The following is a 25,017-nucleotide window of genomic DNA, read 5'->3' as shown; positions in this document are numbered from 1 at the left end:
CCCTTGGGTGGTCGATGGGACTGGGCGCCCTGGAGCAGGGGGCGGCGCTCATTGAGGAGACTAGGGCCACACAGGAGCCCACGGAGCGGGGGGGGCGAGGCTCAGGCATGGCGGGCTGCAGGTTCCAAGCCCTGCCCCGCGGGAAGGCAGCTAAGGCCCGGGGAGAAATAGAGCACAGCACCAGTGGGCTGGCACTGCTGGGGTACCCAGTACACCCTCCGCAGCCGCTGGCTCAGGTGCTAAGCCCCTCATTGCCCGGGGCCGGCAGGGCCGGCGGGCTGCTCCGAGTGCGGAGCCCGCCAAGCCCACGCCCACCCGGAACTCCAGCTGGCCCGCAAGCATGGCGCGCAGCCCCGGTTCCCGCTGGCGCCTCTCCCTCCACACCTCCCTGCAAGCTGAGGGAGCCGGCTCCGGCCTTGGCCAGCCCAGAAAGGGGCTCCCACAGTGCAGCGGTGGGCTGAAAGAATGCTGCCAAAGTGGGAACCCAGGCAGAGGCGCTGCCGAGAACGAGCGAGGGCTGTGAGGACTGCCAGCACGCTGTCACCTCTCACCAAGATCGTGCCCTTGCCATTGCACTCCAGCCCAGGTGACGGTGAGACTCCGTCTCAAAAAAAAAATTGTTCCTGCAGAGTAAAACTGACTAAGGCCTTTATGCACACTCTTTGCTAATTGATCCTAAAAGTTTGCTCTTCTGGTAGGCAGCAAGAGCCCACCTGAGAGATACAAACTTACACATTTACTGAATTCTACTGACCTCAGCTTCCTGAGAGGTCGTGTACCTCATCTGCAGTCAATGAATTTAAAGTGTCTTGGGTTGCAAGTTTTAACTATAGTGCAAATTTGTTAGAAGTATTACAATATAACGGAAGGAAGTGCTGTCCTTAATAACTTCAACTTATACCCAAATGAATGCTCTTACTCCGTTGTTTCTTGCCTTGTACTAGAATATTATTTGTTCCCAATTTTGTTAGATGGGCCAAACAATCAAATCACATATTTAAATAATGAAATAGGCTGGGCATGGTGGCTCACGCCTGTAATGCCAGCACTTTGGGAGGCCTAGGCGGGTGGCTCACCTGAGGTGTGGAGTTTGAGACCAGCCTGGTCAACATGGAGAAACCCCATCTGTTCTAAAAATACAAAATTAGCCAGGCATGGTGGCACCTTCCTGGAATCCCAGATACTTAGGAGGCTGAGGCAGGAGAATCACTTGAACCCAGGAGGCGGAGGTTGTGGTAAGCTGAGATAGTGCCACTGCACTCCAGCCTGGGCAACAAAAGCAAAACTCCATCTCAAAAATATATAAAAAATGATAATAAATTAGTTGATGTTTGCTAAGTAATGACATTTCTGCCAATTTACATATTTTTGTTTTGTTTTGTTTTTCGAGACAGAGTTTTTGCTCTGTCACCCAGGCTGGAGAGTAGAGGTGCGATCTCGGCTCACTGCAACCTCTGCCTCCTAGGTTCAAGCGATTATCCTGCCTCACCCTCCTGAGTAGCTGGGATTACAGCCACCCGCCACCATGCCCGGCTAATTTTTTTTGTATTTTTAATAGAAACGAGGTTTCACCATGTTAACCAGAGTGGTCTCGAACTCTTGACCTCAGGTGATCCATTCATTTCAGCCTCCCAAAGTGCTAGGATTACAGGCATGAGCCACCGCACCTGGCATTATTTTACTTATTTAGAGATAGGTCTCATTCTATTGCCTAGGCTGGAGTTCAGTGGCACACTATCTTGGCTCAAGGTAGCCTTGACCTCCCAGGCTCAAGCAATCCTCCCACCTCAGCCTCCCCAGTAGCTAGGATTACAGGCATGTACCACCATGCCCTGCTAATTTTTGTAGAGACAGGGTCTCTCTATGTTGCCTAGGCTGGTCTTGAACTCCTGGGCTGAAGCGATCCTCCCGCCTCAGCCTCCCAAAGTGCTAGGATTACAGGCGTGAGCCACCGTGCCTGGCTTCTGCTATTTTAGACATTAGAATAGCTTCCTTGGTTGGGCACGGTGGCTCACGCCTGTAATCCCAGCACTTTGGGAGGCCAAGGTGTGCAGATCACGAAGTCAGGAGATTGAGACCATCCTGGCTAACACGGTGGAACCCTGTCTCTACTAAAAAATACGAAAAATTAGCTTGGCATGGTGGCGGACGCCTGTAGTCCTAGCTATTTGGGAGGCTGAGGCAGGAGAACAGCATGAACCCAGGAGGTGGAGCTTGCAGTGAGCCGAGATCGCGCCACTGCACTCCAGCCTGGGCAACAGAGCGAGACTCCGTCTGAAAAAAAAAAAAAAAAAAAAGAGTAACTTCCTTTCAAGAAGTTTTTTTAAAAAGTTCATGTGCGTGCCTGCATCTGTTCTCAATTACTACACACGAGACAATAAATACTACTACTTCTTTTATGTTATAAGCAAACAATGAGGGGAAGAAATAACTCTGGCTCATGGGCATTATTTTCATTCTCTAGTAATCAGCTCCACAAGTTTCCAAACCAGATTTCTTCCCAATAAGCATATAATGGACCTCGCTCCCCTCTATAAGAAAGGAGGTTGAGGGAAAGCCCAGTTCTGGTCTGGCCTAACCTTACACTCCATGGAAGAATGTGGTAGAGTGATGGCAGAGTGGGAATTCCTCTTCCTTGGGTTGCTGCCTTCTGGTGTTTTCATCTTTTGAATGCCAGGGCCTGGCCAGGCCAGCAGTGGAGGAGAAGTAGGCTCAGGAGCCAAGCTGAGCGACCTGAGAGCTCATCGTGGACACCATCTCCCCCACCCTCACCTCCCACTGCTGCACCATGAAGGAGCAGGACTCCAAAGAAAAGAGGCCCAGTGTGCAGGAGCTCTCAGTAAGGGGGTGGTACAAAGGGAGAGAAAAAGGCAGGACGCGGTTGGCTCATGCCTGTAACCCGAGAACTTTGGGAGGCTGAGGCAGGTGGATCCCTTGAGCCCAGGAGTTCAAGACCAGCCTGGGCAACAGTGAGACCCCGTATCCAGTAAAAATTTAAAAATTAGCCGGGCATGGTGGCACACACCTGTAGTCGCAGCTACTCGGGAGGCTGAGGTGGGAGGACTGCTTGAGCCCAGGAAGTCGAGGCTATCGTGAGCTGTGAACTCCACTGAACTCCAGCCTGGGTGACAGAGAGAGACCCTGTCTCAAAAACCAAAACAAGAAAGGGAGAGAAAAACAGGAGGAATCAGTGGGAAATATTTGAGGGCCTCATCAGGTAGTAATTATTAATTTGGGCGGCTTCTTGTTTCAAGGAAACACGCTGGCTCTGTCAACACCACTGTTGCAATACAATTCCATGTGTTTAAGCCTGCAAGATGCAAGCAAGAGCTTGCAAGCCTGCACCTTTTAAGTTTTTCCAGTCTTCCAAGGTAACCATTTTATTTTAAAACAAAGCTGTCGTCGGTCCCTTGGGTGTTTTTAGATGTCTTGCAATGTGGCATCTTCTGGAAGCTCAACATTTTACCAGGGGATGATTCACAGCCAGCCAATGTCATCCCATCTTAAATTTATTAATGGATCTCATTTCACAACTGGGGATTTAAAAATATGGAAAGACTTCAGACAGCTTGTTTGCACATCAGAATCAGAGACAGCCCCACGCCTCCATCTATATACCCTTCTCACATCTTCAGAACCTACCTGAGGTTTATTGAATGGATCAAATAAAATGTTCTTATTGTCACTAAGCAGGGATATACCAGGGTAACTTTACCTAAAATTAAAATATTTCGTTCATCAAAGACAACTCCTGCCCCTCTCAACCCAACCCACACTGGTTACCTTGTGAGCTATATTTTTAATTTAATGTAAATAATCGTGATAGTGATGGAACAGGCTGAATAAGCATAACCTACGCTGCTTTATCCTTATGATATAGAGAAGAATGTCTTTTAAGGGACCACATATTAAAATGGAAACAGTGCTTTGTTTAGTCTAATGCCAAGGGGAATGAAACAGAAAATGGTTCCTAGGCTAACAGCATCCACAGCGCTTTGTAAAAGGCAGCTTTGCAGTCCATGGAAGCCAGTCGACCTGGGAAGGAAGCCTTGGTTTCCTCTTTGTGCTGATTAAGAGTCCAGTGCTTCAGAGTGCAGTTCCAGACGCGGAAGGAAGATCTTATCGCGGCTTTCGGAAAAGCTCCATTGTTACAGAGGTCCTTGTTTCCTTCATGCCGGAAAGAAAGAAATAACATTGAAGGCTCATTTTGGTTTGTAATCTGTTTGGATCCAAATGTTCATTCCTTACTGAGATTTTCTGAACCTATGAGAATATTTCACAGGATTGATGACTAATCCAGGTACTCTAAAGATGAGATCCATCAATAAAATTTTAATCTCTCAATCACCTGGTACTCTTGATTGTACCTGTGTTCACAAGCTGTAAATTGATATAAGCTCTAAACCATTTGTTATTCCTTGCCAATAAAATATGACATTAAATTAGGTTCTACTACTAGTTTAAGCAGAGCTTTCTTCAATTTGGTATATCTATATATACATTGTTGATCTAGTTCTGTTGGAATAAGAGCTAAGAATATGACCTCCAAAACTTCCACTTCCAATTTTTGGAATTTGTTAATGTTTTCTTTGTGGCCAATTATATGATTGAATCATCTAAATGCCCAAAGTCACAAAAGAACATATACTTTCTGCCGGATATAAAGTCATGTATATAATGTTGAGGTTGTTTATTATATTTTTTTCAAATCTTATTTTTCCTTATTTTTATCTGCTTGGCCTAGTAAACTCTGAAAGAGATATATTACAATCTCCTAGAATAATTTGTTTGCTTTTAAGTTATCTTGACATGAGTTTTTGCTTTATGTATTCGGCTTTTTTGCTGCTTTAGCATAAACATAACTGTAATACATTCTTGGGGCTTATATACTTTTATCATTAAATGATCTTTCTCTTTGTCCTATTTAATAGGTATGGATATGTTTTCATTGAAGCTCTACAGCTTCAAATCTTGTATCAAACCATTTGGTTAAATGACATGAGGGTTAGTTATCAAATGTAAAAAAGCAGTATTTTCTCTGAATTATTATGGACAAAGACTGGGAAAAAAATTGAGTTGTTATGTTAAGGAAGTGGATTATGAGTTAATTATTCCTTAAGCTATTTTTTTTTTTTTTTTTTTTTTTGAGATGGAGTCTTGCTCTGTCGCCCAGGCTGGAGTGCAGTAGCGCTATCTCAGGTCACTGCAACCTCTGCTTACTGGGGTCAAGCGATTCTCCTACCTCAGCCTCCAGAGTAACTGGGTTACAGGCACGCACAACCACGCCCGGCTAATTTTTGCATTTTTAGTAGAGATAGGGTTTCACCATGCGGGCCAGGCTGATCTCAAACTCCTGATCTCGAGTATCCATCCGCCTCGGCCTCCCAAAGTGCTGGAATTACAGGCGTGAGCCACCACGTGCAGCCTCCTTAAGTTTATTTTTTATTCTGATTATATTTGTTTAATAAACTGAAGTAATTTCCAAAATAAATGAATAATGTTCTGATTTCTGGTCAACGTTGATAGGAATAGGGTAAAACCCATCAAGCCAGAAGAGAAAACTTACCTATTGTTATCTCCACCTTCCCTGCCATCTGTTCCTTATCTGTCCATCATCAAACAATCTAATTTTGAAAATACAGTAGGTGTGTCTGGCTACTGCCTGTGGGTGATAGTGAATTTCGTTAGAGTCAGCCGCATTGTTTTTCGGGAGGCAAGGAGCCATCTCAGTTCTAGAGCTGGAGGAAGAAGCAATCCGTGTGATTCTCTGGCTTCCTCTTAGTGACCTCTCTCCTGCTGCAGGGAACAGCAGCACTTCAGTTCAAAAGGCTTGGAACAAACTGATCCTTTTTGTAAATATTAGAAATAACAAGTTGAGGCTTTACAGACTAGAAGCTACAAGGCGTTCTTTCAGTTGATAAGCTAGTAAGTCAACGCTGCTTTACTTTTTACTTGACTTTATGAGAAATGGCATAACCTCAGCTGTACTTTCAAGCAACAGCATTTTGTCAGCAGAAGAACATTGTCAGTACATAGCCATGGCCTCTTTCATCCTTTAGGCAAAGAATATATAAAAGGTTACTATTTCCAATATTCTACTGCCCTAGAAATGGCAATAAATGCATTTCTACCCATTGTAGAAATGCAATGGGTAGGGGCAATCAAAGCAACTCTGTCCGTAAATGGCCTTTTATTATTTTTGGTGACAACTGGAAGGAAGTCTTTAGAAATTTCTCTATAGGGTGCAGTAGGATGTCAAAGGAATTCTAACTTTTAGCAGGAATCTTGAATGTGCCAAGTTCACACATGACTGAAATATGTTTAATTCTTAATCAAGTAAATGGAAACAAGATGGTCAGAGGGACTGCAGAGGGTACCCATTCTATTACCCCAGATTAAACTCTTTACGCTTCTCCAAAAAGTATTTGGAGATTAGTTTTTTTGTTTTTTGAGATGGGGTCTCACTCTGTCGCCCAGGTGCAGTGGAGCAGTGGTGCCATCTCGGCTCACTGCCAACTCAACCCTGCCTCCCAAGCTCAAGGGATCCTCCCACCTCAGCCTCCCAAGTAGCTGGTACTAAAGGCACGCTCTCTGCACCCAGCTAATTTTTGTATTTTTAGTAGAGACAGTGTTTCACACCATGTTGTCCAGGCTGATCTCAAACTCCTGAGCTCAAATGATCCTTCTATCTTAGCCTCCCAAAATGCTGGAATGACAGGCATGAGCCTGCCTACTTTTTATTTTTTTAACTACATACCAAATAACAAATAGGAATTTCTAGATATAGACCACCTAAGGAGGAAAAACGTACAGAAAAAAGTAATTAATGCTAAATAATGATAATAGAATTTTATGTCTCTATCTTCTTACATAAACCTATAGCAATGAACCTGGAACTCTTAGTGCATCAAGACGTTTTATTTGATTACATGAAACAAATTGTTAGAGGCTAATTTTTCCCTCAAGTAAAAATAATTACCAATTCTTTTTCATCCATTTCTCTGTGTATTTGATTTGTTTGTTTGTTGAGACAGAATCTCACTCTGTCTCCCAGGCTGGAGTACAGTGGTGCAATCTTGACTCACTGCAACCTCTGCCTCCCAGGTTCAAGCAATTCTCATGCCTCAGCCTCCCAAGTAGCAGGGACTACAGGCGTGCACCACCATGTCCAGTTAATTTTTGTGTATTTTAAATAGAAACAGGATTTCACCATATTGGTCAGGCTGCTCTCAAACCCCCAAGCTCAGGTGATCCTCCTGCCTCAGCCTCCCAAAGTGCTGGGATTACAGGCATGAGCCACCATGCCCGGCTTGTGTTTGCTGTTCTATCAGCTTCCAAAAGTGCAAAAAGTTCAATGATCCATTCCTGCTCACAGCAGCACTATTCAGAATAGCCAAAAGGTGGAAGTAACACAAGTGTTCGTCGACAGATGAATGAATAAGCAAAATGTGTTATCTACATAAAACAGAATATTATTCATCCTTCAAAGGGAAGTACATTCTGACATATGCTACAACTTGGATGAAACTTTAGGACATTATACTAAGTAAAATGAGCCTTTTACAAAAAGACAAATACTGCATGAATTCACTAACATAAGATACCTAGAGTAGTCAAAATCATAGAAACAGAAAGTGGAATGGTAGTTGCTAGGGCATAGGAGTAAGAGAGAATGAGGAGCAATTATTTAATGGGTAGAAGAGTTTCAGTTTTACAAGATAGAAAAGAGTTACAGAGATAGATGGTGGTGATGGTTGTTTAACATTATGGACATTATGGATGTATTTAATGACACTGAACAGTACACTTAAAAATGGTTAAGTTGGACCTAGGGCAATGGCTCACACCTCTAATCCCAGCACCTTGGGAGGCCAAGGTGGGTGGATCATGAGGTCAAGAGATCGAGACCATCCTGGCCAACATAGTGAAACCCCGCCTCTACAAAAAATACAAAAGTTAGCTGGACATGGTGGTGCACACCTGTAGTCCCAGCTACTCAGGAGGCTGAGGCAGGAGAATCGCTTGAACCCGGGAGGCAGAGGTTGCAGTAAGCTGAGATCGTGCCACTGCACTCCAGCCCGGCGACACAGCGAGACTCTGTCTCAAAAAAAAAAAAAAAAAAAAGGTTAGGTTGGTAAACTTTATGTTTTGTGCATTTTATTACAGTAAAAACAAAAATGTGGATAGTTGCTGATTCTGGAGAAGAGGTAAATTTTCTCAGTACAGGTGAAGCAAGTACAATCTGTGATCAATGTTGTTGGGAGAAAAACAGCTTTTGGTCGATCAGACATACCTCAGAACTGAGGAAGATGGTAAAGAGTCTCCGATGTGTATGTTTTTCATTTAAATTAAACTATGCCTTCCTGGGTCAAGCCAGGACCCAAAGTGTTCAGAGAAAACAGAATTTTATGTGATATTTTGAGTCCAAACAGAAACAGGAAATTCCAGCAACCTCTGGAAAGAGAACAAGTTCCCTTGAGAAGTTCTCACTTAGTTTTCCATATTGAATGAGTTCTGAGTGGTTCAAATGACATCCTGAAACACATGTGAACCATCTCAATCTCCACATATCCTCCGTGCTGGGTAAAGTTCAAACAACTAGGCATTATTTTAAGACTTGGAGTATATCGCATTGCAAACAGGCTAAGTTAAATTCTACCCTGATAAGAGAAGAGATAAAAGTGGCTATTCATATTATTTATGAGATCTTGCCTACCCAAAAATGCAACCACTGAAGTCATTCCATTATGCATAATATCTTGAAGTCCCTTATTAAAGTAAATACACGTAAGTCACTCAAGGTGGCACATGTTACCACCCAGAACTGTAAATCATCTGACTAGGTTAATTACTTATCACGTAACAGAATGGAAATGAGGAAAGGAGAGGAGAAAGAGAAGGAACATTTATTTGGCTCTTCCTATGTGCTTACATTCAGGTAAGTTCTTTATGTAATTGCTTTTATTGAATCTTTGTGACATTTTGATAAAATAAAAGTTATTATTGCTTAATTTTTACAATTAACAGAATTGAGACTTAGAAATATTAAGTAACTTGTCCATAGCTTCGCAGCTAAGAAGAACCTGGTTTTGAGGCTGGGTACAGTGCCTCACACACCTGTAATCCCAGTACTTTGGGCGGCCAAGGCGGACGGCTCTCTTGAGGCCAGGAGTTTGAGACCAGCCTGGCCAACATGGTGAAATCCCATCTCTACTAAAATACAAAAAAAAAATGCCGGGTGTGGTGGCACACGCCTGTAATCTCAGCTACTGGGGAGGCTGACACACGAGAATCACTTGAGCCCAGGAGGCAGAGGTTGTAGTGAGCAGAGATTGCACCAATGCACTCCAGTCTGGGTGACAGAGGAAGGAATCCAGGTCTGACTGATTCCAAACCCTACCAGGTTAGTATCCACCCAGTGTTTGAAGGAGGAAATCAAAACAAAAGAACACAGCAGCACTGGCTCAATAGAAATACGATGTGAGGCACATATGTATAATGCAAGGCACAACTGTAGCCATATTTAAAAAGTATTAAAGACTCCATGGCTGGGCACAGTGGCTCATGCCTGTTATCCCAGCACATTGGGAGGGTGAGGCAGGAGGATTGCTTGAGTCCAGGAGCTTGACACCAGCCTAGGAAAAAGGCAAGACCCCATTACAGAAATAGTAAAAATTAGCCCAGCACAGTGGTGTGTGCCTGTAGTCCTAGCACTTTGGAAGGCTGAGGTGGGAGGATAACTTGAACCCAGGAAGTTGAGGCTGCAGTGAGCTGTGATCTTGCCACTTGAGCCTGAGCAACAGAGCAAGACCCTGTCTCTCAAAAAATAAATAAATAAGTGATAAAATTAATTTTAATAAGATATTTTATTTACTTTAATATAGCCAAAATATTATCATTTCATGAGTTCATGTCCTCTGTAGGGACATGGATGAAATTGGGAATCATCATTCTCAGTAAACTATTGCAAGGACAAAAAACCAAACACCGCATGTTCTCACTCATAGATGGGAATTGAACAATGAGAACACATGGACACAGGAGGGGGAACATCACACTCTGGGGACTGTTGTGGGGTAGGGGGAGGGGGGAGGGATAGCATTAGGAGATATACCTAATGCTAAATGGCGAGTTAATGGGTGCAGCACACCAGCATGGCACATGTATACATATGTAACTAACCTGCACATTGTGCACATGTACCCTAAAACTTAAAGTATAATAATAATAAAAATAAAAAGTTTAAAAAAAATTATCATTTCAAAGTGTAATTGACAAGTATTTTTTGTTGAGACAGTCTCACTTTCTTTCTCAGGCTAAAATGCAGTGGTGTGATCACAGCTCACTGCAGCCTTGAACTCCTGGGTTCAAGTAATCCTGCCTCAGCCTCCCGAGTAGCTGGGACTATAGCCACATACCACCATGCACAGCTAATTTCTTAATTTTTTTGTAGATATGGGGTCTCACTATGTTGCCTAAGCTGGTCTCAAACTCCTGGGTTCATGTAATATTCCCACCTTAGCCTCCCAAAGTGCTGGGACAACAGGCACAAGCCTCCGTGCTTGGCTAATTTTTACTTTTTTTGTAGTGATGGTCTCAAGCTCCTGCACTTGCCCAGGCTGGTCTCAAGGTCCTGCACTCAAGCAATCCTCCCACCTCAGCCTCCCAAAGTGCTGGTGTGAACCTTGGTGCCCAGCCAGCTTAAAAATGATTGAGATATTTTACATTACTTTTTATAATACCACTTTGAAATCTAGTATGTAGCTTATATTCCTAGCTCATCTTAATTCAGAGTAACCACATTTCAAGTGCTCAGCAATCATGTGGCTAGTTGCTACCATATTGAACAGTGTCACTCCACAGCACTGACTCCTTGTAGATTTGTACCATTCACAAGTTTGGCCATTATAATTTTGTTTTTATCTACATTACTTATTAAAATATCGGCCAACACAAGTACCTGGAAAAGTTAAGTTAGAATTATTATCTGATCCAGCAATCCCACTTTTTGGCATATACCCAAAAGAAATGACACAAAATGAAAACATTTTAGGAAGAAATGAAAACATACATCTACACGAAAATTTGTACACAAACATTCATATCTGCTTTATTCAAAATAACCCAAAAGTGGAAACAACCCAAATGATCACCAATTGATGAATGCGTAAGTAAAATGTGTTATATCCATGGAATGGAATCTTATTCAACAACAAAGAAGAATGAAGTCCTGATACATGCTAAATAAAACATGGATGAATCTTGAAAACATTATGCTAAAAGAAGGAAGCCAGTCAAAAAAGAACCACATATTGTATGATTCCATTTATATGAAACATCCAGAATAAGCAAATCTATAAAAAGACTAAAAGTAGATTAGTGGGCTGGGCACAGTGGCTCATACCTATAATCCCAGCACTTTGGGAGACCAAGGTGGGAGGATCACTTCAGCCCAGGAGTTCGAGACCAACCTAGGCAACATAGCAAGACCCCATCTCTATTTAAAAATTTTAAAAATAAAAAATAAAGTAGATTAGTGGTGTGTTTTTTTGTTTTCATTTTTGTTTGTTTTAGCAGTGGGTTTTTTGTTTTGGTTTTTGTTTTTTGACAGAGTCTCGCTCTGTCGCCCAGGCTGGAGTGCAGTGGTGTGGGTCTCAGCTCACTGCAACCTCCGCCTCCTGGGTTCAAGCGATTCTTCTGCCTCAGCCTCCCGAGTAGCTGGGACTACAAGCACATGCCACCATGCCTGGCTAATTTTTTGTATTTTTAGTAGAGACAGGGTTTCACCGTGTTAGCCAGGATGGTCTCGAACTCCTGACCTCGTGATCTGCCCGCCTCAGCCTCCCAAAGTGCTGGGATTACAGACGTGAGCCACCACGCCCAGTCAGATGAGTGGTTTTCTAGGGCTGGGAAGGTTGAGGGGATATGGAGTGGAGAGTAATTGCTAATGGTTATGAGATTATTTTGGAGGATTAAATTCTATTGTGATGGTTACCTGCTATAGGTGATGGTTACCTATTAATAGTAAAATCTATTGACTTGTACAATTTAAGTGAATGAATTATATGACATATGAATTATATCTCAATGAAGTTGTAAGATAAAATATATAAACTCATCTGAACCCTCAAAAGATATCAAGCAAGGCAAAAGCTTTAATATAAGTTTCTAAAGAGATATTTATCTGCTAATTGATCACTATTAGATATGATGGTTCTAAAACTACTAGATTCCCTGCCTACACCCCTACCTACACCTCTGCCTAGTCTATATCACTGCAGTTCTTTTTTTTTTTTTGAGACGGAGTCTCACACTGTTGCACAGGCTGGAGTACAGTGGCATGATCTCGGCTCACCGCAACCTCTGCCTCCTGGGTTCAAGCGATTCTCCTGCCTCGGCCTCCCGAGTAGCTGGGATGACATGTGCCTGCCACCACAGCCGGCTAATTTTTTGTATTTTTAATAGAGATGGGGTTTCACTCTGTTGGCCAGGCTGGTCTCACACCGCTATAGATCTTATGTTCTTGGTCTTGTCTTCAAGAAGAGCATCTATCTAACAAATGCCTGGAGAGGACAAGCTTGGAGCCAAGCACTTTCTTAGATGAACAAGATAAGACCCCTGCCCACTTGAGTCTGTGATATGGAAAAGTAGATAAACAAATATAGAAATACAGAAAAGTAGACAAATACCAGCCATTGTGAGTAGTTCTATAATGGGGACTCTATACAGAGCCTCATAGAATGGCTCCATGGAAAAATAAGGTTAATGTAGCACTTCTTGGACCTATCAGTGCAGTGACTGTACCAAAAGGGCTGATTAAAATAACATGTCTTGGCTTATTTTTTGTGACATTACACTAAGTCATGGGAACCTCATTCTTTTTAAGTGCTGTACTCTTAAGTACAAATCACATCGAATTTTGTTTCAGAATTTTGCCAAGATTCCTCATCATGCTCATTGGTCAATGGATTCCAGATGCCAACTCTTCCCACTTTTTAAAATAGGACAAATGTTTGGCAGCTCCAGTCCTGAGGACTTTTCTCATTTGCTGATGATTCCTCAATGAAGAGAGTCTGGTAAACAAAGAGCAGTCCAAATTTAACTTGACACCTGTGCACCAGGAAGCATGTTGACACTTGTTTTTAGCAGTACTCTTCATTAAGGAAATAATTCAAGTTGCCTATCAGCAGTGGAATGATTAAAAGGTACCGGTTATCCATACCATGGACTATTACACAGCAGTGAAATGAACAGATCATGTTACACATGCCACTCTGGCTGAATTTCAAAAAGAATATTGAGCCCAAGAAGCCAATCATAAAGTATGATTTCAAAGACATTTTCAAAACAGGCAAAACTAAACACATGTACACTGTTTACTGAAACACATATGCACTAAAAAGCAAGGGTGTGATTGACACGAAATTCAGGAGTTATCTCTGAGGGGCGTGGGAAGAGGAAGGATATATGATCTGGGTGGAGCACACAGGAAACTTCTGGGGGAGTGGTGATGTTCCATTTCTTGGCATAGATGGTGGTTTAAAAGCTGTTTATTGTGTTGTTTAAATTATACATGTATATTTTCACACACAACTTGTATATTTTACAATGAAATAATGGATGCACATTCTGGCTGGTGATGCAGGCTCCCCTAGGCATCTAACTTTTTATGCACATATTATTCTGGTTTACTGGTCTGTAATAGATCCTGCATTAGCTGGATTCTGGAATTCAATGCTACTTAAAATATATAGATTTCTTTGTCTGTGAGGAGTTTTCGAGTTGGCAAGATATTTGAGACAGATAGAGGATTCCTGGAACCTCAGAAGGGCGGCCAGGGGGCAAACATGAGCCTCTGGCCTCATCCCTTATCTGGCTTACGGCCCAGTCAGACCACCCCCAATGAAAGCCAGGTCAGAGAAGCGTGCAGAAGATATGCAGAGAGGCCTCATACCTTCACGTATTAAATCTTTATCCTTGGACTTCAAAAACTCCCAGAAATGGGGAGTGGGAGTCGTACTAGTCCCTTAGGCAAACAACAATGGAAGCAGCAGCCCCAATCTGCCTACTCATCATGATCGTAAATCACGCTTCCAGACACCTGCCTGGACAGCAGCCCGAGAGAAACTTCGGTATGGGAGTTGCCCTTGCGTTGAGTAGGCTGGTTTATCTCTAAGGGCGTGCACAGAGCTACAAGGTTGGAAGGAAAGGGTTATTGTGGCTAGTTCAAGGATTCTTACTCTCCCTCTGGCGAACCAGCCGGACAAATGCTAAGTGCTGATTGTAGTCAGTTCTAAATAGAGCAGCAAGCACACCCTTTCATATCTCCAAGATATTCAAATTCCCACTCAGCAAGAACTAATATTTTTACAAGGTAGAGATCCACTGACCAAGGAGCGGCAGCTTTTAAACTACTCCACAGTCGCTTATTCCCCAGAAAAGCCATATTAGAAAAAGATAAACAGACGAGATCTTTCAGGGACTCCAATTTTTCTTGTTGATAAAATGAAGTTGTCTTTCCTAAATCCAAGCTTGCAAAGGTGTGTGTATCAGCAGTTCCAAAAGCTCAGCCATCCTAGATTGGCTGCCCCAAATGACCTGAATCCATCTTATTTTCCTCACATTATTGATTCTCAAGAAAAAGGCCTCAGGGTGGAGATAGGATACCCATGCCCATCAGTCGAGATGATTTGCAAGACGTGTTCAATTTACAGTTATCCACTCCAGATAGGTGTGGTCTATCCTTCCAACCCAGTGTTCCGGAACAGAAAAGAAATTAGAACTACTAGGTTTAGGGCTGGATAGGTGGCTCACACCTGTAATCCCAGTACTTTGGAAGGCTGAGGCAGAAGGATTGCTTGAGGTCAGGAGTTCAAGACCAGCCTGAGCAACACACTGAGACTCCATCACTATATTTAAAAAAAAAAAAAAAAAAAAAAAAATTCATGGCCTGGCGCGGTGGCTCACGCCTGTAATCCCAGCACTTTGGGAGGCAGGGGCAGATGGATCATGAGGTCAGAAGATCGAGACCATCCTGGCTAACACAGTGAAACCCCATCTCTACTAAAAATACAAAAAATTAGCCAGGCACGGTGGCAGGCGCCTATAGTCCCAGCTACTCGGGAGGCTGAGGCAGGAGAATGGCATGAACCGGGGAGGCGGAGCATCAGTGAGCCAAGATCAAGCCACTACACTCTAGCCTGGGTGACAGAGCAGGACTCCAACTCAAAACAAACAAAAAAAAATTAAATTTAAAAAATTATTTTAAAAGAACTATAGTGTCTGTGTCGACAAAAAGAGTCGAACTGTGTAAAATATTTGAAGAGCCAAATATGAGTGATCCTGCCTGTGACACAGCCCTCAGGATGTCCTGCAAACATGTTCCCAAGGTGGCTGGGGTGCAGTTTGGTTTTATACATTTTAGGGAGGCATGAGACATCAAATGCATTTAAGAAATACATGAAATACATTGGTTTGGTCCAGAAAGGCGAACAACTCAAAGTGGGGGCTTCCAGGCTGTTGGTGAATTTTAACATTTTCTGGTTGACAATTGGTTAAGTTTGTCTAGTCCTGGGATAGATAGAAAGGGAATGTTCAGGTTAAGATAAAGATTGTGGAAACCAAAGTTATATTGAAGTCTTACAGTGGCTGCCCTTAGAGATAATAGGTGACAAATGTTTCCTATTCAGACCTTAATTAATCTTTTTAGGATTGGGAGGGTCTGGAAGAAAAAGATCTAGCTATGTTAATAGCAATTCTTTACAGACGCAAATTATCCCCCACAAAGAACAGCTTTGCAGGGTCATTTCAAAATATGACAAAGAAACATGTTTTGGGGTAAAATATTTTTATTTTCTTCTTTGTCTCGTAATGTTATGCCAGAGTCAGGTTGGAAAGTACATCATGATATATAGGGTCAAATAAAACCCATCTGATGAGAATTTATGATTCATAGGGCATGACTGGACTCCTTAGATAGGAATTTGGGAAGAAAAAAAAAATCAGAGTTTAGTCTTCAGTCCCCACTCTTGGCCGAAAAGCATTCCATAGCATGCATATACAGGCCAAACAGCAACAGGTCCCACAGTGCTAGGAAGGCTCATTCCTAGAGTTATCTGATTTGGTCATTTGGCGAGGTCTCTCAGTGCTAGGAAGGCTCATTCCTGGAGTAGTCTGGTTGGTGGTAATAGTTTTAAAATATTAGCGATTTGGATCATGGGGGAGAGGACACGGTCTGACCTGATGTAATAGCCAATTGTTTAAGGGTTAAGATGAAGTCAGGCCTAGGGTTTAGTCTGGAAAAAAAAAAAATTCTGGCATCAGATCCATTTTGTGAGCTATCATGATCTGGGTCTTCAATTGTGCCTTTTTCCTTTTGCTGTATCTGGCATAACATTTACAGGAGCTATATAATGCTAATACAGTGACAAATATCATAAAGATAGCCAAGATTAGGCATCCAATAAGATTATAAGTAGAGTCAGAGGGCAGTAAACAACCTAACCAGCCCAAAAAAATCACTGCACGCCTCATTATGTTCTTTGATTAGACTTACAATGTGTTTACCCTCCTTATAAAGGGTCACTCAAATTTTATGATAAAAAAAAATTTTTTTTTTTTTTTTTTGAGATAGAATCTCGCTCTGTCACCAGGCTGGAATGCAGTGGTGCAATCTTGGCTCACTGCAACCTCCGCCTCCCAGGTTCAAGCGATTCTCCTGCCTCAGCCTCCCAAGTAGCTGGGACTACAGGTGCCTGCCACCACATCCGACTAATTTTTGTATTTTTAGTAGAGACAGGGTTTTACCATGTTGCCCAGGATGATCTCGATCTCTTGACCTCATGATCAGCCCCCCTCGGCCTCCCAAAGTGCTGGGATTACAGGTGTGAGCCACTGCGCCGGGCCGAACTTTATGATAAATCTCACTTGAAGATTGTAGGACCAACATTAACTCAGAATCCAATAAATTTAATATCTCTTCTAGCCAATTTATCTCCATAGGTATAACATCCTGAGAAGAGTATAAATCAAGTGCAAGGAACGCCTGGTCCTAAATGTCTAAATTGTTATAGACTTGTTAACAGTAGACAAATCTATTTTTCCTACTACCTTCGTATTGCACATATACTGGTATTTGGGAAAGGAAAGGAGGTTTTGTCACAGAAGTCATAATTGCACTCCAGCCTGAGCAACAAGAGCGAAACTCCGTCTCAAAAAAAAAAAAAAAAAAAGAGTCAAAAGGCTTATAGCCAATTAATTGTTCTAGGCCAGATAGGAATGGATGTGGACAAGCATTTGTTACTTCTTACAATTATTAAGTTAAAAAGCCAACAACAAAACCAAAAGGAAAAGTTACAAGACCGACTTATTTTTAACTTCTATGTGTTGAGCTACTGTGAGCTTGGTTTTTGTTACAGACATATAGCAATTAACTATACAAAACATAAGCATTGTTCTAAAAAATACAGAGAGAGAAAGACTTTTCTTCACAACTCATAATTGGGAGTATTATACCTAGGAGGCTTGTTACAAGGTTTTTTGTGTTTTTTTGCTTTTTTTTTTTGAGACGGAGTCTCACTCTGTCACCCAGGCTGGAGTGCAGTGGCACGACCTCAGCTCACTGCAAGCTCCACCTCCCGGGTTCACGCCATTCTCCTGCCTCAGCCTCCCGAGTAGCTGGGACTACAGATGCCCTTGACCACGCCCAGCTAATTTTTTGTATTTTCAGTAGAGACACGGTTTCACCGTGTTAGCCAGGACAGTCTCAATCTCCTGACCTCGTGATCCGCCTGCCTCAGCCTCCCAAAGTGCTGGGGTCACAGGCGTGAGCCACTGCACCCGGCCTGTTACAAGGTATTTTTATCCTGTTAGTAAATAATTCTTTAATTCTATAGTAGGTGTCAGGCCTTTGAGCCCAAGCCAAGCCATTGCATCCCCTGTGATTCGCACGTATACTCCCAGATGGCCTGAAGTAACTGAAGAATCACAAAATAAGTGAATATGCCCTGCCCCGCCTTAACTGATGACATTCCAGCACAAAATAAGTGTAAATGGCCGGTCCTTGCCTTAACTGATGATATTCCACTACAAAAGAAGTAAAAATGGCCGGTCCTTGCCTGAAGTGATGACATTACCTTGTGAAAGTCCTTTTCCTGGCTCATCCTGGCTCAAAAGCTTCCCCACGGAGCACCTTTCGACCCCTACTCTGCCGCCAGAGAACAACTCCCCTTTGACTGTAATTTACCCAAATCCTATAAAACAGCCCCACCCTTATCTCCCTTCGCTGACTCTCTTTTCCGACTCAGCCCACCTGCACCCAGGTGAAATAAACAGCTTTATTGCTCACACAAAGCCTGTTTGGTGGTCTCTTCACACGGATGCGCATGAAAGTAGGCAGAATATTTTTTGGTTGGCGTGGATGTAAAAGCGACACATAATAGTTTAGAAGGCAACTAAACTTGCTTTAACAGCTGTTTAGGCATTTTTGTACCCCCTTCTTGATTTGGAAGGTTTGACCTTGACCTAATTTTTTCCCACAAAGCCAGCCCTTACAATCTTACACACCCACCTCTTTTGCGATAGTCCCTGGGCCCAGAGGGAGGCAGCTTGGCTAGTTCTGGCAGCAGAGCATTAGCAGCGAAACAGATCTGGGGTCAGCGGGATGCCAAACGACGGAGACTCGTAGCTCTGGTCTTCAAAATACCATGATTTTGGTTTCCTTAGAAGTAAAACAAGGAGAGATAAATAACATTTACAGTTTGAGAATTACAAGAGTAATTCATATGTCAGAATAGAAAAAGGAACCTATTCCATTAGGGCACCAAATAAAAATATGAAGAAAAATTATAATCTGGGTTTCTTTTTTTTTTTTTTTTTGAGATGGAGTCTTGCTCTGTGCCCCAGGCTGGAGTGCAATGGCACCATCTTGCTCACTGCCACCTCTGCCTCCCAAGTTCAAGCGATTCTCCTGCCTCAGCCTCTCTAATAACTGGGACTACAGGCACCCACTACCATGCCTGGCTAATTTTTGTATTTTTAGTAGAGACAAGGTTTCACCATGTTGGCCAGGCTGGTCTCAAACTCCTGAACTCAGGCAATCCGCCCACCTCGGCCTCCCAAAGTACTGGGATTACAGGCGTGAGCCACCATGCCCCGCCTATAATCTGGCTTTCTAGCCAAGAAATAATGATTTAATCTGCACTCAAAAAGTTAGGGCTGAAATCTAGTATTAAGTGTTATGCTTTATCCTTGAAACAATTTTTTTTAGCCACCTTTTTTATTAAAGAGAAAATTATAGCAAGGCCAATTTGTGTGCAAGGTAAGTTTTAGGCTTATTATGCTTGCCTGACCATCTGCATAAAATGCAGCAAGAATTGATTGGCCATATAGACTCCTTTTGAGTTGGTTTTGCTGAAACTTTACCTAAAAATAGGCTATTTTAGTTTCAGTCTTGGTAAAATAACCAGTGTCTCCAATTTAAAAAAAAAAAAACTATTATTGAACTTATGCAGACAACCATATTGTCATAAAATTACAATCTGAATTTTGGAGGACTCAGAAAGGTAAATTTGCTTGCAAAAACATACTTTACCCAAATAACGTAAAAGAAAAAGATTTCCTTGACTCTTCTTTAACCAGAGCAGCAGCTTTTAAAACAAGATGTTTGTTTACCTTGGAAATGCCATTTACAAACCAAACAGCTCATGAGAACTATTAGGCCCTGTAGAATTTAGCAGCTCCTCACAATTAGTCCTAGTAAAGACGCTCTCTACTTATTAGGTAGCAAGATTTTGTGTAAACCATTTTTATTTTATCATGGAACTCTTCTGGGAAACATTATTTCCATTAGCATAAGGGGAGCTTCAGTTAATGTTCCATTGCAAGGCAGTAAATGCCCCAAGCAGAAATTCTCTAGTTCAGCAGCTATTATTGAAAAAGTACCGTTTTTGGCATCGGCCCTGATTTAAAAAAAAAAAAAAAAAAAAAAAAAAAAACTCCACATAAAAGTCTAAGCAACAGAGAAATTGTCTCAACTAGTACTCCAGCTTTATCCTATATTTTGTGAGCTTAGATAATTTTACTAGTTTCTACTTAGTGTGTTCAAATACATTTCCTAAAAGAGTAGATTAACATATCTTCAGTTTTTACAGTACTGGAAAGCGGAAAAACATCCCCCCATTAGATATAAGCACCCATTTTCATAAGACTTTTAGGTAAAGGCGGTTATAACTACCTTAGGTAAAGCTTGTTTAAACATCTTGCATTTTATCATTGGATTAAACTTTTCTGCTTTTTTGGAGCCCGTCTTGCTCTATCGCCAATGCTGGAGTGCAGTGGCACGATTTCTGCTCACTGCAACCTCTGCCTCCTAAGTTCAAGTGATTCTCCTGCCTCAACCCCCCAAGTAGCTGGGATTACAGGTGCACACCACCATGCCTGGCTAGTTTTTTGTATTTTTAGTAAAGACGGGGTTTCGCCATGCTGGCCAGGCTGGTCTCAAACTCCTGACCTCATGATCTGCCCACCTCGGCCTCCCAAAGTGCTGCGATTACACACATGAATGACCCTGCCCAGCTTAAACTGTATGTTTCTATGTTCTCGACTCAGGAACCCTTTTTTACTCCCAGACCACTTTACCTTTCCTGGTGAAAAGGGTTTGGGTTCCCGGCAGGCAATTACATCTGTAAGACCTATTCTGTCTGGAATTGGTGGGTTCTTGGTCTCACTGACTTCAAGAATCAAGCCGCACACCTTCCAGGTGAGTGTTACAGTTCTTAAGGGCAGCGTGGCCACAGTTTGTTCCTTCTCACATTCAGACATGTTCAGAGTTTCTTCCTTCTGGGGGGGTTTATGGTCTCGCTGGCTCAGGAGTACAGCCGCAGACCTTCGCGGTAAGTACTATAGCTCTTAAGGTGGCGTGTCTAGAGTCGTTCATTCCTCCTACTGAGCTCGCGATCTCACTGGCTTCAAAGACTAAAGCTACAAACCTTTCAGGGGAGTGTTACAGCTCATAAACGCAGCAAGGATCCAAAAACCGAGCAGCAACAGACTCACTGCAAACAGCTAAAGCCAAAAAACAAACCTTCCAGAATCCAGAAAGAAACCCGAGCAGATTGCGGCTGCTAGCTCAGGCAGACTGCTTTTATTTGCTTATCTGGCCCCACCCACATCCTGCTGATTGGTCCATTTTACAGAGAGCCGATTGGTCTGTTTTGCAGAGAGCTGATTGGTCCGTTTTGACAGGGTGCTGATTGGTGCATTTACAATCCCTGAGCTAGACACAAAAGTTCTCCATCCCCACTAGATTAACTAGATACAGAGTGCTGATTGGTGCATTCACAAACCCTGAGCTAGACACAGGGTGCTGATTGGTGTGTTTACAAACCTTGAGCTAGATACAGAGTGCTGATTGGTGTATTTACTATCCCTTAGCTAGACATAAAGATTCTCCAAGTCCCCACCAGACTCGAGCCCAGCTGGCTTCACCCAGTGGATCCCCCATGGGGGCCGCAGGTGGATCTGCCTGCCAGTCCCGCACAGTGCCCCCGCACTCCTCAGCCCTTGGGTGGTCTATGGGACTGGGCGCCGTGGAGCAGGGGGCGGCGCTTGTAGGGGAGGCTCCGGCCTGCAGTAGCAGAGCGGGGTGGCGGGGGTCGGGGGAGGCTCAGGCAAGGCAGGCTGCCGGTCCGGAGCCTTGCCCTGCGGGGAGGCAGCTAAGGCCGGCGAGAAGTGGAGCACAGCAGCTGCCGACCCAGGTGCTAAGGCTCTCACTGCCCTGGGCGGCGGGGCGGCCGGCGGCACTGAGTGCGGGGCCTGCCAAGCCCACGCCCACCCAGAACTCACGCTGGCCCCGGTTCCGCCCGCGCCTCTCCCTCCACACCTCCCCATACGCCGAGGGAGCCGGCTCCGGCCTTAGCCAGGCCAGAGAAGGGCTCCCACGGTGCAGCGGCGGGCTGAAGGGCTCCTCAAGCGTGGCCAGAATGGGCACCGAGGCCAAGGAGGCACCAAGAGCGAGCAAGGGCTGCGAGGGCTGCCAGCAGGCTGTCACCTCTCACTATGAGGGAGAGCAGATTTGACAAGGCTTCTTAAACAGTCCCATGATTCTGTGGGAGGGGCACTCATGTAAAAAGGGGTCCCCTTAACCCCCAAATTTACCATGGCCTGGGTAATAGGCCTATTTGCTGGGAGGATATCATAAAGCTAGTCCACCATGGTTTGCATAGGAAGCATATTAACTGCTTCATCTGGGGTGCTTCACTTGGTATTTTATAGGGAGAGTTGGGCAGTCCCCTTCTTAGCAAACAGACCTTATAATGGCATTCTGCGGTCCACTAGGCTGATTGCTTTCTTAGGAATAACCCCCTGTGCATTTGGAACACGTATACTCAGTGATTGTTCAGTAATGAGCAGTGGGTCCTGCATTAATCCAAACAAGCTCTTAAATTCTGTGGGTTTTAGGCTGGTGAGGTGGCTCACGCCTGTAATGCCAGCACTTTGGGAGACCGAGGCAAGCAGATCACCTAAGGTCAGGAGTTCGAGACCAGCCTGGCCAACATGGAGAAACCCTACCTCTACTAAAAATACAAAATTAGTTGGGCATGGTGGTGCATGCCTGTAATCCCAGCTACTTGGGAGGCTGAGGCAGGAGAATCACTTGAACCCAGGAGGCAGAGGTTGCTGTGAGCCGAGATTGCGCCATTCCACTCCAGCCTGGGCAACAAGAGCCAAACTGTCTCAAAAAAAGAAAGAAAGAAATTTGATCCCACCACTTACTTGGCAGCTGAGCAACCTTAGGCTAAGAAAGAGAAGATGGGAGGTGACGGGGAGCCTCATCCAGTCTCAGTGGAGAGACTTAGGAGAGCCCTCCGCGGTTGACAGCATGCATGGCAGAAAGGGTAAATAATGATGGAGTTTTGGAATCAGCTGGACCTGGGTCCTAATCCAACTTCAGATTCTTTAGCTGCGATGTTCTTGGGTACACTACCTAGTCTCATCTGTAAAACTGGAACCTTGAAGTAGCTATCTCCTAAGGTTGCTGTGAGAATAAAAGGAAACAATGGATGAAAAGAGATAAGACAGCCCCAGGCACCTCATAAATGCTCAGTTAATAGTGGTTTATATTTGTCCGGATACACTAGAATTCCTGCCCTCCAATCCCACCCTTCTCCTCACTGATAGTGAGACACCCTGATAGTGAATGAGTGAATGTCAAAATGAAGAGACGCTTGGCAAGTAAAATAAATGTTCTTCGCTGTTTAGACACAGGAATTCTATTTATTCATTGACAATATGCAGCCAATGTTTATTGAGCATCCGGCATCACTTTAGGTCTATCCTAAGGGTACCATCGTGATGCTAATATTATAATCGCCAGTTTACAGATGAAGAAGCAGAGCCTCCATGCAGTGGGTGACAGATCCCTGAGTGTTCAAGCTGCAACCTGGACCCAAACCTAACTCCAAGGATACACTCCCTTCCTTAGTGAGCTCATCCAGTGTCCTAGCTTTACATACCGTCAACAATGCTTATAATTTCCAAATTTAGAGCCCCTCCAGCTCAGACATCTACCCTGAACTCTCTTTTTTTTCCTTTTTTCTAGAGACAGGGTCTCTTCTGTTGCCCAGGCTGGAGTGCAGTGGCATGATCATGGCTCACTGCAGCTTCAAATTCCTAGGTTCAGGCAATCCTCCTGCCTCAACCTGCTGAGGCACTAGGACTACAGGTGTGCACCACCATGCCCGGCTAATTTATTTAATTTTTTGTAGAGTTAGGGGGTCTCACTACATGGCCCAGGGTGTTCTTGAACTCCTGGCCTCAAGAGGTCCTCCTGTCTTGGCCTCTCAAAGTGTTGGGATTACAGGTGTGAGCCACCATGCCCAACCTCCCCTGAATTTCAACTCTTTTATCCAATATATATTCTTTGATATTTCTAGTGGGATGTCTGATAATCATCTCAAATTTAATGTACAAAGCCAAGTTGTTGACAACCATACCCTTCCTGCAGCCAACCGGCTACTCTCACATTTCTCATCAATCTCAGTACATGGCCTCTCCATTCTTACAGTTGTGCAAATAAAAACTTTGGAATCATCTTTGACTCTTCTACACCCATGTAATCTACTCTTCAATCTACTTTTTTCAATTCTACTGCCAAAAAATATACAGAATCCGACCACCATCCACCTCCTCCATGCCACCAAACTGGTCCAGGCCACCTCCATCTCTTGCCGGAATAACTTGCTAGAGCCCTTACTGGCTTCCCTGCTCCCACCCTTGTTGACCAACAGGTCAATTTCCAACCTTGAAATCAGTGTGATTTTGTTTAAACATTAATCAGATCACACTGTGTTTTTTTTGTTTTTTGTTTTATGTTTTTTGTGAGACAGAGTCTTGCTCTGCCAGCCAGGCAGGAGTGCAGTGGCATGATCTCGGCTCACTGCAATCTCTGCCTTCTGGGCTCAAGCGATTCTCCTGCCTCAGCCTCCCAAGTAGCTGGGATTACAGGCCCCTGCCACCACGCCCGGCTAATTTTTGTATTTTTAGTAGAGATGGCATTTCACCATGTTGACAAGGCTGGTCTTGATCTCCTGACCTCAGGTGATCTGCCTGCCTTGGCCTCCCAAAGTGCTGGAATTGCAGGCGTGAGCCACCACACCCAGTTGAGACTCTGCCTCTTAAATTTAATTAATTGAATTTTTAAAATTGAAAAACTGTCCAACAGCTTCCCATCTCATGTTCTATGCATGATCGATGATCTGTGCATGATCCATGACCTATCTGTGAGCTCTGCGTGATATATGTATGATCTATGATCTGTGCATGATCTGTCCATGATTTGTTCATAATCCTCCTTACCCTCCTGTCTTTACCTCATGATCCTCTCTCACTTTCTCCAGATACATTGAACATGCCAAGGTCTCTCCTGCCTTCTCTCCTTTGCCTTCGTGACTCATTCCCTCTCTTCTTTCTGGTCTTCTTGCCGCTGGGTAGGTGTTTTTACGTCGTACCCCACCCTCC

General features: G+C 43.6%; 1 long non-coding RNA gene across 1 annotated transcript; it reads right to left on the bottom strand.

The window, feature by feature from the left end:
* Nucleotides 1-3,494: 3,494 nt before the first annotated feature.
* Nucleotides 3,495-21,191, bottom strand: LOC129059340 (uncharacterized). Its single transcript, XR_008525157.2, has 3 exons — nucleotides 20,638-21,191; nucleotides 18,569-18,718; nucleotides 3,495-4,167 (listed from the first exon to the last, which is right to left on the bottom strand). It is a non-coding gene; the product is annotated as an uncharacterized LOC129059340 (long non-coding RNA).
* Nucleotides 21,192-25,017: the final 3,826 nt, after the last annotated feature.

The sequence above is a fragment of the Pongo abelii genome, chromosome 4 (assembly GCF_028885655.2).
Source record: "Pongo abelii isolate AG06213 chromosome 4, NHGRI_mPonAbe1-v2.0_pri, whole genome shotgun sequence".
Taxonomy (NCBI): Eukaryota; Metazoa; Chordata; class Mammalia; order Primates; family Hominidae; genus Pongo; species Pongo abelii.
Note: the sequence above shows the minus strand (reverse complement) of the source record. Positions and strands in the feature narration are given on the sequence as shown.